This window comes from Papio anubis, chromosome 12 (assembly GCF_008728515.1).
Source record: "Papio anubis isolate 15944 chromosome 12, Panubis1.0, whole genome shotgun sequence".
Taxonomy (NCBI): domain Eukaryota; kingdom Metazoa; phylum Chordata; class Mammalia; order Primates; family Cercopithecidae; genus Papio; species Papio anubis.
Window position 1 is genome coordinate 88,617,630 of NC_044987.1, and position 21,082 is coordinate 88,638,711.

Here is a 21,082-nt window from a genome sequence, read left to right on the forward strand (position 1 = left end):
TTTACCACTGTTGGTTTAAAGTCTGTTTTATCTAGTAGCAAGCCCTGTCCTTTTTATTTTTCTGTTTGTGTGATAGATCTTTCTCCAACTCTTTACTTTGAGCTATGGGCAGTGTTATTTGTGAGATAGTTCTCTTAAAGACAGCAGATGGATGGATTTTTTTTTTTTTTTTAATCTGGGCTTGACCATCTTTGCCTGTTAAGTGGGTCATTAAAACTGTTCACATTCTATGTTCCGGGCGATGGACTTTGCATCCCAGAACCATGGCCCAATTTGTCCGTAACCTTGTGGAGAAGACCCCGGCTCTGGTGAACGCTGCTGTGACTTACTCGAAGCCTCGATTGGCCACATTTTGGTACTACGCCAAGGTTGAGCTGGTTCCTCCCACCCCTGCTGAGATCCCTAGAGCTATTCAGAGCCTGAAAAAAATAGTCAATAGTGCTCAGACTGGTAGCTTCAAACAGCTCACAGTTAAGGAAGCTGTGCTAAATGGTTTGGTGGCCACTGAGGTGTTGATGTGGTTTTATGTTGGAGAGATCATAGGCAAGCACGGCATCATTGGCTATGATGTTTGAAGACCAATCTTTAACATCTGGTCATATTTGATTTATTATTTGAGTGTTGTTGGACCATGTGTGATCAGACTGCTATCTGAATAAAATAAGATTTGTCAAAAAAAAAAAAAAAAAACTGTTCACATTCCAAGTTATATTGATATGTGAAATTTTGGTCCTATGATGTTGTTAGCTAGTCATTCTGCAGTCTCTGTTGTATAGTTGCTTTACAGGATCTGAGGGCTATGTACTTAAGTGTCATTTTGTGGTGGCACATACTGTTCTTTCATTTCCATGTTTTAAGAGATCTCTTAAAGATCTCTTGTAAGGCTGGTCTAGTGATAGTAAAGTCTTTTAGCAATTGCTTGTCTGAAAAGGATTTTATTTCTTTTTTACTTAAGAAAGTTAGTTTGGCGGGATATGAAATTATTGGCTGGAATTTAAATCCTCAATCTCTTCTGGCTTATAAGGTCTCTGCTGAGGAGGCAATCGTTAGTCTGATGAGGTTTCCTTTTTCTACCTCTCTATCAAGATTAGAAACATTTTCCTGAACTATTGTTTTGTATAATTTATCCTTCTCTCTCAGGAATGCCAATAATTTGTAGGTTTGCTGGCTTTGCATAATCCCATATTTCTTGGTGATTTAGTTCATTTGTTAAGTTATTTTTCCTGAATTTAGTCTGACTGGGTCAATTTAAAAGACCAGTCTTAAATATCTGAAATTCTTTCTTCTCCTCAGTCCAGCCTATTAATAAAAATTTCAATGTATTTTGAAATTCCTTAAGTGAGTTGTCTATATCCAGTAGCTCTAATTCATTTCTTTTTAAGATGTTTATCTCTTCCTTCATTTTCTGAATTGCTTTAGAAATATCTTTGTGTTGATTTTCAACCTTGTCTTGAATCTCACTGAGCTTCTTTGCAATCTGTGCTTTGAACTCTTGATCTGTCATTTCTGAGTTTCCATTTTTTGTTAGGGACCACTGCTGGAGATCTAGAATGGTCCTTTGGTGGTGTCATAATGATCAGATTTTTTATGGTGCCAGAATTCTTATGCTGGTTCCTTATCACGTGAAGAGGAGTGTATTGGATAGAGTCTTTTGGTTTTACTTCTATAGCCCTATGTACTTTCTGTTGGCAGGTTTTATATTGGGCTGTGTGCTTCAACCTACAGGCCAGTAGATGAATCTTGTGACTAAGAGCTAGCTGTGACACTAGCAGATAGGTATGTACCTCAGCTTTGTTCACTGTGAGTCATTTTCTGTTGCTTCAGGTCAAGGGCTGGACAGTGGAGTGCCTAGTGCCCTGAGCTTCCTGTTCTGTGGGGTTGGGAAGACACCACTGGGCAAATCTGAAGCTCCTGTCTTGCCCATGAATGCCCTAATGTCAAGTGCAGGAACCAGTCCTGATGAGGATGGCTAGGAGAAGCTTCTGTGGAAATGTGCTAAGGTCTTTGCAGGAAGGTCAGGGGGCTGCAATAGCTCCCTGTCCTAGATAGGCAGGAGCTTGATCTGTTTCTCTATCACACCCCTGTTCCAGGGCTTGTGACTCCCAGTTCAGACACATACTGTAGTCTATCTCCAAACTACAGTGTGGCTGAGAACCACAGGAAACACCGGTTTGGTGATTCTGTGGGAGTAGATTCAGGGCATAACTTCATCACGCAACATGATACAGATTGCTTTATGGTCCACCTCTTCTCCAATGCGATAGCACTCTTGAAAAGGAGCAGGCTCTATCTTTGGGCACATTGAGTGGGTGTTAGTTGTGGTGGTATTAGCTGGTTGGGTCAGTCTGACTTCAGGCACTGGAGAAAGCGGTCAGGTGCCAGTAGAGTTGCAATGGGGTAAGTGGTTTCCCAGTTTTCAGGCCCCTAGTTGGCCTACTGGACAGTGTGTATAAGTCCTGAAGGGGCTGGGCTGGAGTCAGGCTACCCCAGAGTTTGGATGCTGGCTCTGATTGGAAGGGTGGACTGATCTCTGGGTCACCAGATGAACTTTTAGGCTGAAGTCAGGTGGAATGCATAGGTGGTGAGAGCCTGAGAGAATGTCACAGGCAGGTGGGGATTGAGTTTTCAGAAGTGCTCTGGACTGCAGGTGAAACTTTCAGACAGGGGCAGGGCATTCCTTGACTTTCTTTCTGATGATTTTCATGCATTTTGTCAACGTTATGGCAATGCTTACTAAACTATGCATCATTTTCAACATGTCTGCTCTCCTTATTTCAGTGTTACATCTCTAATACCTGCATGCCTAAGTACTGCTCTAAACCAAATCAATCCCTCTCCATCATAATTTGTTAACTTATACTATGCTAATTGTTAAGAATGGCTCAAATATCTCTTATAATATTTATATTGAATATTTATATTGAATATAATATATTGAATATATTATATTATTCCAAAGTCTAAAATCATAAGAAATACATATCTACTTTTATCATTCTTGGCAGCCAGGGAATAACTGACTGTTAGAAGGACTTATATTTTGTACATCTTAGACAACTGTGCTTCTTGATGATACTAATTTTGATACTTCTTTTATTGGTCCTGTCTTAAGGCATGTGGACAATCAAAAAGAATGCTGTTCCTGATTTCTGATTTTTTTATGCTGAATTCTTGCCAGCAAAATTTGACGTGTCATATACTTACCCATCTTTACCCGTTAACTGTAATGTCTTCTCAAAAATTATGTGAAATGGTTTTGTTCCCTTAGTAGATGTGAAGGGGTTAAGCTGACACTATAGAGCCAGCATACCCTCTCAATATTCCCCGAGCATTTGGGTGAAAAAAAGCATTAAATCCAAGCCACAGATTGAAAGCCAATGTACATAAAGGTTCCCCATTGTAATCTTCACATATTGCTAAAAATTAGAAATGAAAAAGTGAGATGTGAGGTGCAAGGTTTTTTAAGTGAAAATACTTAGATGAATTTGCCATTTTAGCCCACTCAGCCAGCCAAGAGTGAGGGTACTTTTAGATGTTTATACATTTGTTTGCTCATTTGCTTGTTTGTTCACTTTAAAATATGCTAGATATTTGGATACACAGACACAATAAACTTCTCTCAAGAAACCTGTAGTAATTTAGACTCGTAATTCCAGACTTAAGTTCAAATCCAAACTCTGTCATCAAAATGTATGAGCATTTGGGCAAACACTGGCCTCTCTGGATGGTTCCCATATATGGAAGATCACATTAGATCATCTTAATAAAGTTCCTAGCAGTGGTATCTGGCACATTTTGAGGTTTGTTGATGAGAATTATGATTTTGTGGTAAAGAGTATAAAATCTGAAATGAGGTCATCTCTACCCCTTGTTCTTTAACAAGACAGTTTTCTGCTTTGTGTCTTCAGTTTTTTTCTGTATAAAATGAAGATGATAGTAATATCAATCCCACAGGAAAGTTATGATTACTGAATGAGTTAATATATGCAAAGGACTTAAAATGGTGCTTGACTTGTAATTAATGCTGGTTGAGTGTTTTCTATCTCTGTTAAAAATAAGAATAGTCATTCTCATTATTGTTATTACATATGATCTGTATACAAATGACTATAATACAAAACAGAAAATAGTAATTCCATTAGAGATCTCTAAATAACTATAGGATTTTTAAAAGTAATATTTTAGGCTGAGAAGTGGTAAAAAATTTCCAGGAACTGTGATAGTATTAGGCATGCTAAGTTGAGAGGTCAAGAGAAAAACCTATGGATAAATAAAAGCATGTAAACAAAATGATGTGTAAACTGTGGATAGTTCCTTTTCTGTACATGGGAAGACATTATGAGTGATGTGGTTACAAACATAGGTTAAAGCAGATCATGAAAGAACTTGAATGCAAGCCATAGGCTATCAATTAATTTGGTCAGGAATGGGAAATCTCTGAGGGCCTGTGGCAAGACCTATCTTGTAGAATAATTTGTAGAGCAAAGAAACAAGAAATAGAAATGCCAGATAGGAGATTTCTGCATATCTCAAGCTAAATATACAGGAGAACTTCACTAGGTTAGAATCAAAGGGAGATGGAAAGAATGTATGTGTTGAAGTGAATTCCTAAACAAAAGAGTTTGAGTAAGGGTTAGATTGGATTTTTTAAAAATAAAGCAGAAATCAAAATTGGACTTCTCTCATGTCTTCCCTTCTCCACCACGACTTTCCGTTTTTGAGAAAAAGATACAGCTTCTATCTGAGGCATTTGAAAACTTAGATGCTTACACAAAACAGGCAGGTAACCTGGATAAATAAGGAGTGCCAGCCAGAATGAGACTATGGAGAACCTGGGGTCTCATGATCCATCTCAACTGTGAGGTGGTAGTCTTGGGGCTCCAGGCAACTATTGCTATGGAGAAACATTGCCCAGCACTGCCAGTTATTCTGAGTTTTCCAAGAGAACTGGGAAATCTGGATCTTCAAAATGTGAAAACTACCAATTTTTACATGTTGGCAACTACTTTGAAAATTTTTAAAAAGCCTCTCTAGGCCAAACAAAACATGCCTGTGGCCAAATGTAGCATGTGGGTCACCAGTTTGTAAAATCTAACTCTTGTTATCTGGCAAGGTAATGAAGCATTCTGGTTAGTCAACATTCTGACTGAGTTTCCACATACGTTATATAAGGCTTTTGAGCCTTCCAAGAATAGGAATACATCAGCTATGCTGAACATGAAAGTTCTACTTAACATTTACCAAACTTTCCCCTGTTGATTCAAACACTTATTCACTCAACAAGTAATTATTATTTAGCTATGTTTCATATGCAATGATAATAATTTAGGAATATATAAATATGAATGAGATAACCTTGACCTTAAGTGGCTCAGTTTGATGAGGGTATAAACATAGGTCACAGATAGTGAGAGTACAATCAGTTTGACAACTCGGAATCATTTAGTATCTCAATATCATCAGTAGTCATGTAAAAATATGGAGAATGGCATAGTGCTTATCAACTGATAGATATTCTAGAAGTTCTGTTCTAGAACTCTAACTTTCAATACTTGACATTTTCTCAGAAAGACCATGTCAGACTCAAGCTTCTGTACTAGCTCCTGTCATTTCTCAAAATGCTTTTTCTTAAGATACCTCTTTCAAAAATTTGGGAATGGGATCAGTCTTCCAAAGATAAATAATCCCATTCTAAGATTTCTGGCCTTGTGATTTAAATTCCATAGGTCAAAAGTAGGAAGAGGAATCACTCTGGATGGTTTATGGGGAACACTCTATTTCCATTTAATTCATGTCAACAATTTCCCTCCTAAAGCAACCCTGCCTTGCTACCCTGAAGAACAAGGAACACAGAATATTCCCCTGCTGAGGTTAATATTGTTCAGCAACTTGAGAGCAACGATTAAAGAAGTAACTATTAAAATAAGTACGGTATTATTCTGTCTCCTCTAGCATACAATTTCTTTGGCTACATGATGATTTTTTAAAAAATATCAAATTAGTGGCTTAAATGCATTTCTTCTTAGGTACTAGAAGGGAAGACATACATTTAAATATTAAATTTTAGACAAATATTTGGGGAAAAGCTGTAATTGTTTCCCTCTTACTGCAAACTCAGAGACTCTCAACCCTTTCCTCTCAACTACCATCATTTGGTGTCACTAAAACACTGTTCCGAAAGGTCACATTTCAAAAAGAAATCATTACTTTGTTTTTATAACTGATATATCCAAAGATATGGGCAGAACTATTACAAAGGGATTTATAAGTAAAAAAAAAAAAAAAAAAAAAAAAAGACTTAAAGGTGTAAAATACTTAGTTCCACTGTATATCAAATAACTATTTTTCTCTTTAGGTGCAGTAGTATACATAACATCATGTACTTTGAGTAGCACAGAGAATAGGAACTGAATGATACAAGATTAATTACTACACTATTGTCATCTCTAGCTAATAACATAGAGATTAACCTTGCTGTTAAAGTCTCTCTGGATGTATTTGTTTGGCTGTGGCATAATTAGGGAGGCATGCAAGTAGAAAAAAAACACACAAAATAAAATTTGTGCCTTGGGAGGAACAGAATTTGTTTATTACTTTGTCACTGCAGGCAACAGGGTGTGAAACCAGCAAGAAATCAAGCCCGTTCTTGACGTCAGTTATTTCTAATTTGGAGCAATTGAGTGCATCTTTGACTTATGTGCCGGGGCTGATCATTGATTAAGCTGCAGGGGTGTTTCCTACGGTGTTCCTTTGGCCTTATTACTGTGACTAGCAATGCGTTGTCAGGTTGCTTTTTGTTTTGTTTTTGTTTTGTTATTTTCCTTCTCCAGAAGACTCTGAATTAAAATATTCCTGAAGTTAGTTACAAGTAAACTTAGTAATTTCCTAAGTATTAAGTACATATTTTCCCTTGATTTTGATCTTTACCTTTGGAGAACCAAATGTCACATTTTAGATGTTTCATAGATACAGAAAACTTTTTTAACATTGTGTGTTCAAGTTTGGATAAATGGTACCAAAGCAATCCTTTGGACAAGCAAAATGAACTTCTCAATCATTACACATTAATCATTAGACTGTTTCTATTTAAATGAAATATTGCTTGAAAGAAAGCAAAAGTGATTCACATCTTTCTTTCACAGTTTAGAGAAGTTAAAGGCCATTTTATGCTTGATAAAAATGAACAGCCATTATAAAACTTTAAGGAAATGGCCAACATCCTGAGGTTGCCATCCAGAAAAAATTGAAAGAATCTACCTCTCCAATGACCTAATGGAACTCCTGAATTAAAACTCTGTCACTACAGACTCTAATCATATTTGTTATGAGATTATTTTGCTTTAAAGAACAAATTTTCTATTTTAAAAACTTATCAAGAGACCAGACATGGTGGCTCATGGCTGTAATCCCAGCACTTTGGGAGGCCAAGGCAGGAGGATAGCTTGAGCCCAAGACTTTGAGACCAGCTTGGGCAACATGGAGAGATCCCATCTCTACAAAAACTTTACAAATCACCTGGGCATGGTGGTGCACCTGTAGTCCCAGATACTGGGGAGGCTGATGCGGGAGGATCGTTTGAGCCCAGGAATTTGAGGCAGCAGTGAGCTATGATAATGCCACTGCACACCAACTTGGGCGACCAAGTAACACTGCATGTCTAAAACACACACACACACACACACACACACACCCCATCCCAAAGAATTGTATCTGTATTCTAGATGCCAGGTACGGTCTTTCTGACTTTTCAATATTTAATTAAAATGGCTTGGAGACCCCATTTCACTTTATCTGAGAAGTCTAATATCTTCAAGATTTCTCAGAATATTTTCTTGTTTTGAGATACTAACCCTGCTGGATTCTGTCACTTGCATGAGACAGCTCTTTCTTCTTTCTGGTTAGTGCCAGCTCAGATGTGAATATTGGCCTCTTTTTGACATTTGTGTAAATCATAGAAAAAAGGTACAGGATGCGTAGAAGATTCTGCTGGGGCTCTGAGATATAGAGTGTTTTCCTTGAGCAGTAAAGAGAACGTAAAATTAAATGTTTATTTTTCATATAATGACTTCCATAATTCTACCACAAGAAATTAATCTACCACAAGAAAGAAATTGCTTTGTAGAAAATTTACCTGTCGGATTTATACTGTACCCTCTCCCATCCTTGCTCCTCTTTTAACAACTTCTATCTAAATTTTATGTATACTTTTTATATGTAGTACTTTAAATATATTATTTAAACTTAAACTCACCTAGCCAGGCAATCCTTTTACTAAAGACATTTCCCTCCACAAATGCAGCATTGTGCCAGTTGATGTGTATATGTGTATGTGTGTGTGTGTGTGTGTGTGTGTGTATGTATACATATATAGTGCCAGTTGATATGTTTAATCTGCTATTCATGTCTGGAAATTTCTCTACTGTTTTTGTGAGTTGTGGTATGGGAATTGAAAAATATAGTATTTACATCTTCACTTAGGGCAAGCAACTACACCAATGTAGATAGATAATAAAATGTTAAGATATATAACCTGAAAATAAATAACCTGAGTTGCTAATTCCTTAACTCTTACACACTTAGGTGACTTACCATTCTCTTTCTCAATTCCTCAGGGACCAGCTCCACTACCATTGAGATATAAATATTTTTGGATTCACAAAATAAGTTGATCATTTATTATTGGACAAAGCAAATACAGTTTTTTGTGTTTTTTTTTGTTTTGTTTTTTTTTTTTTTTTAATTTAGCATCTGATCTTCCATAAGTATAAGACAACTCTACTTACATTCATTCTTTTAATTCATTATAATGAAATTTGGAGAAAGGAAGTATTGCTACAAGATGACCAACTCTTAGGTGGGCTAATAAAATTGCTTAAATATCACAGCAATTAAGTATTAAATCCAGGATTTCAAACCAGCTCTGTTGGACTTTAAGCTCACGTAATTCCATTTGGTGATTCTGAGCACAGTCATCCTTACTCCATCTCATTTCCATTGTATTTTAATAAGAGGGCAGAGGTGGAAAATGAGATTTTGCTGAGGCCCTGTTCTTTAACATAAATGTGTTGGGTTAATAAACTAAGTTATTTTTAGGACAGAAAAAAATTGTAAAAACTGCTTTACACGTCACAAGATTAAAGGAGAACAGGAAAACAATGAACAAAGGGTAGGCAGAGTGACAGATGCTGGGACAGATTGTGTATCTTCTCCCTAGCCTCAATCTAGCAAAGAAGTGGGGGAGGGAGAAAATGAAAAGGGGAATGAGAAAAATCAACTCGGATCCAGTTATACATGGGTATTTGAGGTCTCTTCTGGCATAGTTGATGTGCACCTCTCCTAAAAGTACATGGCAAATGTTCCATTATCTGTTGTACAACAGAATATAACAACTGGCTCCTCGCTGGCTCTCTTAACTTTTTTTTTGTTTGTTTTTGAGACAGAGTCTCGCTCTGTCGCCCAGGCTGGAGTGCAGTGGCGCGATCTCTGCTCACTGCAAGCTCCGCCTCCCGGGTTCACGCCATTCTCCTGCCTCAGCCTCCCCAGTAGCTGGGACTATAGGCACCCGCCACCACGCCCGGCTAATTTTTTTGGTATTTTTAGTAGAGATAGGGTTTCACCGTGTTAGAAAGGATGGTCTCGATCTACTGACCTCGTGATCTGCCCACCTCAGCCTCCCAAAGTGCTGGGATTACAAGTGTGAGCCACCGTGCCCTGCCAATGTGCTGTTACAATTATCTAAAACAAATTCCATGTTTTCCTTTGTGTCTGCATAAAATGGGCTTAAGATGCGCAGGAAATACAATGTAAACACTTAAAAGCCTTCCCCCATCTTCTCACTTCCACATTTGTGAGGTATTTTGAATTTTTCTGCCATTCTTCATGCGGGATACCCCGTAGTTTATATGTGGGTTCTCTTACTTTTTATCGCTTCCTTCTTGCTATGCTTACCAACATGTTTGTTTTTGAAGTCCTCAAAAAGGAAAACAAAAACAAAAACAAAAAAACAAACCATCCCAGAGTATTAATTGAATGAAAGACTAGGAAAAAAATAATTCTAAACAAGACTGAACAGGGTCAATAGGATGTGAAAACATCTGGCTGCAATGTGAAAAGTTTAGTCAATTGATGGGCCCTTTTTAAAAGATATTGTGTTTTTGCTTTTGAATTTTGGGGGCCTGTTTCTGGATTCATCAAATCTATGGGTTGTCCACACTGGCATTGTATAAACTTACCCAATGATTGATTTTGATCTTGTAGATAACTTGCAAAATATGAGGTAACTAGAGCATGATTCATTTTATTTTACCTTTATTTATTTATTTTTTTTATAGAGACAGGGTCTTTCTCTGTCACCCAGGCTACAGTGTGGCCATGCAGTCATAGCTCACTGCAGTTTTGAACTCCTGGGCTCAAGTGCTCCTCCTGCCTCAGCCTCCCAAGTAGCTAGGGCTACAGGTACATACCACTACACCTGACTAATTTTCTTTTATCATTTTTTTTTTTTTTCTTAGAGATGAAGTCTAGCTATGTGGCATAGACAGGTCTGGAACTCCTGACCTCAAGTGATCCTCTTGGGTTTGTCACACAAACTTGAGATTACAGACATGAGCCACTGTGCTTGGCCAACAGCATGCTTTAAATACCTCTAAAGAAGAAGGGAGAATTGATCAGTTGATTACTTGATCATTTGTTATTTTAGAAGTTTTACACTTAATAACCTTATTTCATTTTCCAAAGCAATCAATGAGAAAAAGCATGTAATATTTTATGCTTGCCACTATACAAAATACTCTAATTACCTAATCTATTGTAATATTTACAATTATGCTATGAAGTAAATGTTATCCACAATTTATGAGTGAAATGTTCAGAGAATTTATGGAATTTCAGCTGCAGATTTAATTAAATTGTGAAGCTAAAGTTGAAATTTCATCTCTGGAATTTAAAAACCTATGCTTTTTTGCACTAGGCCAGTACAGTGCTATAAAATCATGTCTCTGAGTCTACACAAAACTGAATTTACAAAACATTTATCTTTTAGTTATTTAATAAGGATCTTTCCAATACATAGTGGGTGAACAAAAAGCACCTACTTCTCAACAGATGAAATAAGAAAAAAAAAAACTATTGAATAGCAGTATTTTAATGCATCGCTTATTTCAGCATAATTTAGAATACTCCAACCACATCTGAAGATCTTAAATTAATTATTTGGGTCCTGAGGGTTGAGAGTTTCTGAGAGAGCAAGGTAGAATTAACTTTCATCAAGCACCTGATATATGTGAGGTGGTATCATTTATTTAACTCTTTTTTATAGTCCAGAACCATGAGAAATGCTAAGCATTCTATATTTAATACATCATTTAAAATTGATAATAACCCTGTGTGGCATGACACATTAATATTAACCTCATTTTACCGAGTAACAAATTGAAGTTGGTTAGTAGTAAAGGTGAAATTTGAACTCAGATCCTGTTTTTTGAACCTATGTACTTTCTCAAATAAGTGCTGTAAGACACATACCGAGCCAGTAGTACTTCCAAAGAAGTGCTGCTTAGAGTAACTGCATAGTTGCTTCTTACACCAGCACACGAGCAGATAATTTTTATCAAAGATTCATTACTTGAGATTTCCATTCATTTATTTAATAAAGTCATTCCTCAGCTGGCAGTAGTATTTGGCCAGTCTTCTGCAGTCTCTCAGCCTCTTTGTGTTTATGGACAGGTCAACCAGTGGAATAATTTTCACTTGACAAGCCCCAGTTGAACTTGTTTCCTGGATCATTAAGCACATTGGCATGTACATTAACAACCATTTTCTGCCTTGTTAGTTTCCATATATTTCACTCACAAATTAATAGATACATAAGGAGAACTCAGTTAATGCCTCTTTGCATACCACCACCAGCCTTCTTGGTGGGTGGCAGGTATTGAAGCTGTGATGTTGAAAGAGACTGAAAACAAGCAGAACTAAGACTCAAATCAAGACTGATGTATCTTTTTTGGACCAGATAACTATGCCAATAGAAATGAATCGCAGATTCGTAAAATCAAATTTGCTTTTGATGTTATCAAGATTCCCTATCAAGAACTTTCTAATCAAGGGTTTTTCAACCTCGGCACTATTGACATTTGGAGCTGGATAATTCTTTGTTGTGAGGGCTGCTCTGTGCTTTGCAGGCTGTTTAGCTACATCCCATCCTCTACCCACTAGATGTCAGTAGCACCACCATCCTCTCCCTTGAAAATTAAAATAATAATAATAATAATGCCTCCAGACATTACCTAATGTCTCCTAGGGCAGCAAAATCACCCTGCTGAGCACCATTCGTCTGTCTTCATCAAGAATTACCTCTTTGTTTTATTCCCCTGGACTCTGGAAGAACAAGTGTTAGACATCATGTTCTTTCTTTTTATTTATTTATTTATATTTATTTAGAGACAGAGTCTCACTCTCTCGCCCGGTTGGAGTGCAGTGGTGCAACCTCGGCTCACTGCAACCTCCACCTCCTGGGTTTAAGCAATTCTCCTGCCTCAGCCTCCCGAGTAGCTGGGATTACAGGCGTGCACAACCACGCCCACCTAATTTTTGTATTTTTAGTGGAGACGGGTTTCACGATGTTGGCTAGGATGGTCTTAATCTCCTGACGTGATCCACCTGGCTCGGCCTCCCAAAGTGCTGGGATTACAGGTGTGAGCCACTGCGCCGGGCCCTTTCTTTTTGTTAATAGGGAAACTAAAACCTGAGAAGAGAGAGTTGCTTAAGTGGGGAATATTTGATGAGTATATGCTATGTGCCAAGATACTGTAGAAACACTAAGAGGATCCTCATGAGAAAATTCTTCCTACTCTTATTTTTAAAATGAAAAATGTAGGAGACGATCTTGCCCCAAAACTCATATATGCAAAGTTGCCTTGCTAAGACCCAGGTGTGGGAAACCTGGTTTTAATATAGACATACCTCGATATGTATGTTTTAAAATAACTCTAAAGATTTGCAGATGTTTTCATTGAATATTTACTATCTAAAATGAAAGTCGGCTTTGATGGATTCACACGGTCACAGTAGAAAAATATTTCAGTTGCCCTCAAGTTCAGGCAAAAGGATATTGAGTTGTCCGCAGTCATAACTTAGTTGTGCTTTTCCCAGTAGATACCATTTCTTTCTTTGTTGTTTAGCATGTTTATATCATTGTTATCCTTATCTTTTCCTCCAAGATACTATTTTTCATGGGTCTCAGGTATTTCTTCTGCCAGGTCTGGGGACGTTTCAATTTATTTAATTTTAGCATCTTTAATATTATCTTATTGCTTGTTTATATAAACATTTCTTAGATATCCTTGCAATTAGGGAAGACAGAAAACCTAATTCAGATCTGGTACTCTACAACACTGAAACCCACTGTACAGATATCTGAGTTCATTAAGTGTTAAATAATTTGATAATTGGCACTTTAAATGCAGTATTTGATGCTGAACTCCTAGTGTTAAAGCATGTTTTAGTACTCTTTGGTGAACTTGTTCAGGGCTTTTGGATGGGCTGGAAATACTGTATTTTACCATTTATAACATATGAAAAGTCAATAGCCAAGACATTTTACAAGAACAGATTAGATATTTTGAGAGATCTCTCTAGTCCTTCTTCTAAAAGTGTGTGGGATTCTTACACTTTTCATGATCTCACAATAACCCCTTTTTTTTCCTGAAATTTCCACCTTGGTTAACCTTTACTCTTACCTCAAACTTAATGCCAATGAAGAGTATATGTGGAAGCTTTAAATCACAGATTTCAATTCTTTGACTGCCTTGTCTTCAAGGTCAAGGTTTGTGTTCCCTCCCTGGGAATCCAGGAGGGCTTGTGGCTATTTTGACTGATTTGTCAGAAGTGATGTCATATGACTTCTGAGACTAAATCATAGGCCATGTAGTTCCTGCCTTGGTCTCTCGGAAAGCTCATTTCTAGACATTCCCTCTGGAGATGTTCCATCTAAGAAGTCAGGCCCCATTATGTAAGAAACCTAAGCCACATAAAGAGTTCAGGAGTAGTGAATCTGGTCAATAGATTATTTATCTGAGGAAAGCTTTGAGTAACCCGATGACAGGGGGTATACATGTGAGTGAAGAAGCTTAGGTATGGATCCTCCCACTTCAGATGTTTGAACTCATAGCATGTCAGTCACCTTATCTCTTAAACTTTGCAATTCATGTCCCAGATGTTGTGGAGCTAAGTCAAAATATCCTTAGTGTGCTTAATCTGAATCCTGGACCACAGAGTATAATAAAATGGTGTCATTTTATGCTGCTAAGTTTTTGAGTGGTTTGTTATTAGAAATGAATAACTGGACCATTGCATATAGCCTGGCCCATTCTCTCTAGATCCTGCTCTCTGATAGAATATGATAGAAAATACCTATGACCATCAGGTATGTCTCATGCATTTTAACCTAGTTAAAAATTAAGAAACTTTTTCTACAAAGTAACCTACTTGTTAAAGATTTCAGGCCGAACATTTATAAAATTTTACTGCAGAGCATTTTAATAAGTAGGACTAGTCACTCCCTTGAGAAATTTCTAAGGATATAGAAAAGAATACAAAAGTAAGTCCTAAGAGATATCAAGAAAACAAAAATGAGAATATGAAGATAGAGAAATGTTTTGAGATTGACAGTATTAAAAATAAAACTTTCTATTGCAAGTTTTTGATCTGAACAGGTGAAACTTACTTTCACCATCAAGGGGCAGTTGGATTTCAGTTGTATTTTACAAACTACGCTTTTCAAAGTAATGGTTCCCACAAGGTAGATGTAAATTTTATTTACATTCACATACACAGTGATGGTTAAATATTTGTCTACATGTTACTATGAAGGTGTTTTTTGATGTAACATCTACAATCAGTTGACTTTCAAGATTACCTTCAATAACTTGGGTAGGCCTCATTTAATGAATTGAAGACCTAAAGCGAAAAAAAAAATAAAGCTTTCCAGAGAAGGAATTCTGCCTCAAAAATGTGACTGAAATCCCTGCTTGATTTTCCTGTCTGCTAGCCTGTCTTCAGATTTCAGAATTGCCAGCCCCCTACTCGAGTGAGCTGATTTCTTAAAATCATTACCTCTGTCTCTGTCTCTATCTCCATCTCTCTTTACCTATGTATCAGTCCATTTATCTACCTATCATTATCAGTAGGATATATGTGTGTGAGTGTATGTGTGTATATATATGTATGTGTGTACTGTGGATTCTGTATCTCTGGAGAACCCTAAGCAACAGACACACTTAAATAAAATATACATGTGCATATTTATACACATATGCATATGTACACATGTACATACATATACAAGAACTGAAATTAAATAAGTTTGGAAAACACTGAGCTAAGTCAATATCTGTAACAGAAGAATTTCTCTAAAAGTTGCCATTCATGTCACCATATTTCATCATGTATACAGTGTTTCTCAAACTTGTTTTTGAGAACTCTTGTTGGAACTCTCGTTGCAAAGCATCCTCTAAAACTTGTGTTACATAGAAACATTTTGGACTTCCTGCAATGGATTTGCCACCAGAACACAGGTGTCCTGAGGATGACCCCTAAAAGCCAAATTGGAAAAGAATAGAGTCATATCAGTGTCATCATCACTGGACACACAGATTTGGGCCAGTCCACCACTGCTGGCCATCTGATATACACATGTGGTGGCACTGACAAAAGAACCATTGAAAAAGTTGAAAAAGAGACTGCTGAGATGGAAAAGGCTCCTTCAAGTATGCCTGGGCATTGGATAAATTGAAAACAGAGCGTGAACATACTGCATCATCCCACCTCATCCAACTGACAAGCCCCTTTGCTGCCTCTCCAAAATGTTTCTAAAATTGGCGATATCGGTACTGTCCCTGTGGGCTCAATGGAGACTGGAGTTCTCAAGCCCAGCACAATGGTCACCTTTGCTTCAGCCAATGTTAAAATTGAAGTAAAATCTGTTGAAATGCACCATGAAGCTCTGAGTGAAGCTTTTCCTGGGGATAATGTGGGCTTCAATGTCAAAAATACGCCTGTCAAAGATGGTCATTGTGGCAAGGTTGCTGGTAATAGCAAAAATGACCCATCAGTGTAAACAGCTGGCCTCACTGCTCAGGTGATTATCCTGAACCAACCAGGCCAAATCAGTGCTGACTGTGAATCTGTACTGGATTGTCACACAACTCACATTGCTTGCAAGGTTGCTGAGCTGAAGGAAAAGATTGATTGCAATTCTGGTAAGAATCTGGAATATGATCCTAAATTATTAAATGCTGATGATGCTGCCATCCTTGATATGGTTCCTGGCAAGTCCATGTGTGTTGAGAGCTTCTCTGACTGGCCTCCTCTGGGTTGTTTTGCTGTTTGTGATATGAGACAGACAGTTGCTACGGGTGTCATTAAAGCAGTGGACAAGAAGGCAAGGTATTGCCAAGGAGCTGGCAATGTCTTGCAGGTCTGTTCAGAAGGCTCAGAAAGCTAAACGAATATTATACCTAATACCTGCCACCCCAGTCTTAGTCATTGGTAGAAAACATTCTCAGAACTGTTTGTTTCAATTCGTCATTTAAATTTAATAGTAACAGACTGGTTAATTATAACAATGCATTGTTAAACCTTCAGAAGGAAAGAATGTTTTGTACCATTTTGATTTTTTCTGGTATGTGGTCATTTTAAGTAATTCATTTTAAAAATCAGTACTTTTTAATGGAAACAACTTGACCAAAAATGTGTCGTAGGGTTTTAAGAACCATTAAAACAAAATTTAATGAGAAAAAAATAAAATAAAAACATTTGGGAAATTCTCGGTTAACATTTGAGGGAAACAGAGAAAACTTGGAGTGGCTACCACAGGGAGGTGAATGAAGAGTCAAAGAGGGGTAAGTCAAGTGTTTTTTACGAAGCACCCATAACTTAGATATTTTATGTATCACAAATATTGTAAATTGGTTAGTCTATTTTATTTGCTTTCTTTATAGATAAAGTAGATATTGAAATATACAAAGTTTTTGGTGTTAGCAAAAGTTAGAGGTGAAAATCAAGAGGGTATGGAATACTAAATCATTTTAAAATTATGTGTATAAATGGTCAGACCACAGAAAGATTTTCTTCCATTTATCCATACTATTTACCTAGGCCAGAAAACTGGCAATTTTATCTAAATTTCTCCCTCGTGATCTCATATCAGGTGGGTGGCAAAAGCATATCATTACACTTCTTAATTTCACTGATATCTATATCCTTGCCTCAATCTTTATTGCTTTAAAAGGGTCCAATTATTTCCAAGTTACATTTAAATAATAGCTTCTATGTTTTAATGTTTGTGCCCATGCCCCACCTTGTCCCTGTAATTCATATGTTGAAATTCTAACTTTCACACTGACATTAGGAAGTGTGGCCTTTGGGAGATGATTAGGTCATGAGGGTGGAACATTCATGATTGAGATTATTGCCTTTATAAAAGCATCCCTTGGGAACTGGCCCATCCTTTCCATCATGTGAATACACAGCTGGAAGGCACCATCAATGAACCAGAAACAGGGTCCTCATCAGACATTGATTGCACCTGCCAGTGCCTTGATCATAGACTTCCCTGCCTCCACAGTGGGAGGAATAAATATCTGTTGTTTATAAACCACTCAGTTTATGTATTCTTGCTATAAAAGCCCTAATGAACTAAGACAATAGCCTTACAGGTTCTCCTCAGTTCAATCATCAAAGGATTCTCCTTGCTGTAGGCAACATGATATTCTTAGAAAATGAATAGGATTTAATTACTGGGAGGATTAAACCTGTTACTTTAATGATATGATCCAAACTCAGATGGTCCATGATGTAGCTATTAATAAGCCATAGTTCTTCTCACTTTGGATCTTATCATGAAAGTAATGGAACAAATTGAGTTAGGATCTTCCTTCAAATTTATCCTTTACCCTATCCCCACATCAACCCTTAATCCAAACAACCAAATATGATTCTGTTTCCTCACTCTATTTTCTCCAATACTAGATGCCTTGCATATGCTTATCTCATTGCTTAGGATGCCAACCGATGAGCCACTGAGATGCAAAGCAGGAGCCATGTCTAAAAATTGTACCTAGACTTAGATGAGTAAAAACAAAATAGATCTAGGCAATTAGAAACCTGGACAATTGCTTCAAACAGAAGATGGGGCATTAAGAAATATATTTCCAATTAAAAATTATACATATATAAGTATATGGGATATTTGTGGCATACTTGGAAGTTTTACTTAATTAGGGTCAAATGCTAATAAGTGATGCTGTATCACCATTTTCTCCTTTATTTTTTTAACATTACAATTTTAAATGTAAGTATACTCTGAAGCAAGATGGCATAGTGTATAATTACTGCAATTGAAATAGTTCATGTATACTTATGATAAAAAGGGACAAATATGTCATACTAACAATTTGTATCTTAAAAACCTAAACTTATAATCTTTCTGCTACTGAATCAGTTCTTTTTTCTCACTTAAAAATTTAATTTTCTTATTATGACTTTTTATTTAAAAATTTAAAATATATAAATAAATCTGTGTTCATATGTGTATTGAAAAATACTTGTTACTAACATTTTATTTTTGCTTATATCATTCTATGCTTTCACTTATGCAAATGTAATCTTTTTTATTTACAAAACTGGATTGAACAATAATATTACATTGTAAACTGTTATTCTCTAATAAGATATGCTATGTTTATCTTTCCATGACATCACATATTTTTCATGGAATAATTATTCAAGGCTGCATAATATTGCATAAAATGAGACTGCTGTAATTTAAATAATAAATTTTATATGACTGGGCATTAAATTTACTTTCATTGTTGTATTATTATAAGAAGTAAACTACAGTAAGATCCTTATAGCCACATAATTGTAAAAAACCTTCCTTCCCCCTTTGGGATTGATTTGTACAGGATAAATTGCTAAATAAGAGGTATGCACGTTCAATATACTAATAGTGGGTTGTCACATTTGTCTTCAGAAACACTATAACAGATTTATTTTCATTAACAAGAAATGAGAATCCCTGTTTCTGCACTATTGCCAAACTTAGCTACCTAACCATTTCTAAAATGATTCTTTATATTTTTTCAACTTCTATTTGCAACCAAATTCCCTAAGCCCTTGTCTTTTCTATTCTGGTGTTCTTTTATTTAAATAAAAGAAACTTCCACATGGAAAATATGACTTGTAAGAAATAAGTCCAGAAGCAACCAAATAAGCCTAGAATGTAGGAGCAATGAAAGGGAGGCAGCTTCTGCAAAATTTCTAGGAAGGAAATAACAAAAAGATACAAGAACTTAGCTATGTAATTTTAGAATGCCCATATCTATTATTTTCTTAGCCAGTAAGGTAGTATAACAAAATCAGAGAAGAGTGTGTGATTGTGTTTTTTCATTATGTCAGTCAACATAAATTGCCTTTATTAAAGAAGAATTAGGTTTACAATCATATAAGGAATATGTGTGGTAAGATATTAAAATAGAAAATGATAAAATTCTGCAGGGTGTTGAGGTTGGACCTTATGATAGTCAAGTGGATAGAACACTTTAAAAAGTAAAGGAAAAATAATAAATTCAAGTGTCTAATTTTTAAAAATTGGTCACAAAAATAATGATACATTCACAAACCCTTATTAGCAAGAACTATTTAGGCAAGCTGACATTGACATTCAGCTGATATTGGCAAACACAACAGAAACCTGACTATGGTGCATAGTGGGTTAGAAAACACAAGACTGTCCTTGTGTCCGTTTTTACACCTATGCAGCCTCACTTCACACATTCTCACAATATCCATCTTAATTTAACCAGGCAACCTGTACATTCACATTTCAGGAGTTTCTAGATCACCACAAAGGGCACTACTTTATGGAATGAGTGTAATTATAGCATTCAATTCTTATCATCTACATTTTCCTTTCTAGAAAATACAATTGTTTCATTTCAGTAAAGCCTGCGTGTGAAATGAAGAACAACCCAATGAATTCTTTGTACTCAGGAAACAAATATTACATATAAACTTTTCTTTCCCTTCGGGAATTTCCCAGAATTAAGGAGGGCTTCTACTCTGCCCAGTCAGCTAGGAGAAATGCTTGTCAGTGAAGCAAAAGCAAGACATTTAATTATTTTAACACAAGATGGTAACAGTAAAGGATAAGAAGAAAATACCATCATTAGCTGAGAAGGTAGCACTCTTCCTCCAGCAAGAACTGATCACTCTCATAAAAATATAAATATATTAATCAGGTAAAAAGTATGAGAAAACTGAAAAGGTGGTATCATGTGGTCCTCCATCATTTCTTTAGAAATGCATAATCTTTTCCAGTTAAAGAGTGATCAGGGAAAAGGGACTGAGGCTGGTGTGAAGAGACACAAGGTCAAGACAAAATCTGAGGTTCTTAAACAGGGAGATATTTTCTACGTGTGCTCTAAGGCAACTTCTCACAGCTTTCTCCATTGTTGGAACTGGACTGGAGAGAGAAAGAAATGATTCACTCTAGATTCACACTGAAGAAACCCACCGTGGTTTCACATTAATTAGCAGGTGGTATTTTCCATGGTTAGATAAGAGTGTAACTGTATTTTCTCCACTCTACTCTTTTTATTTTTTAACTCTTTGAAAGTATGCTAAACATCATCCTAGCAATTGTCAAAGCTCTGTATGTGTGGTATATGTATGTGTGTGTGTGTGTGTGTGTGTGTGTGTGTGCATGTGCATGCATCTGCCTGCTTGTATGTGTGAGTGTGATGCTACCTGTGTGTAAATATTCTTACAATGACATGGTACTTGACGATTACTATCCTCCATGAGCCATATTTATAGGGAAGATTAATTAAGCAGAAGCCTAACTTTTATAAATAATCTATGTTCCTTTTAAACACGGGTTGTTTAGAGTTGCTGTGTGATCACACATTTGCAGCTTTATTCCTCAGATTTTAATGCTGAAACCAGGCTGTCATTAACACTTGCATTCTCTTATTCTGAGAGAGTGTAACAGTTTGCAGTTTAATTAAAAGGCTATTGGGGGTGG

At 36.5% G+C, this 21,082-nt stretch overlaps 1 long non-coding RNA gene and 1 pseudogene across 2 annotated transcripts in view; both read left to right on the forward strand.

Moving 5' to 3' along the window:
- The first annotated feature begins 226 nt into the window (after window positions 1-226).
- Window positions 227-690, forward strand: LOC101003686 (annotated as a pseudogene). The gene has a single exon (XR_637336.3). The product of XR_637336.3 is annotated as an ATP synthase subunit g, mitochondrial pseudogene (transcript).
- An 813-nt stretch (window positions 691-1,503) lies between these two features.
- Window positions 1,504-21,082, forward strand: part of LOC116269758 — a 30,409-nt gene continuing 10,830 nt past the window's right edge. Inside the window, exon 1 of the long non-coding RNA XR_004177508.1 lies at window positions 1,504-1,776. This is a non-coding gene — a long non-coding RNA (uncharacterized LOC116269758). The remainder of the gene's footprint in view (window positions 1,777-21,082) is intronic.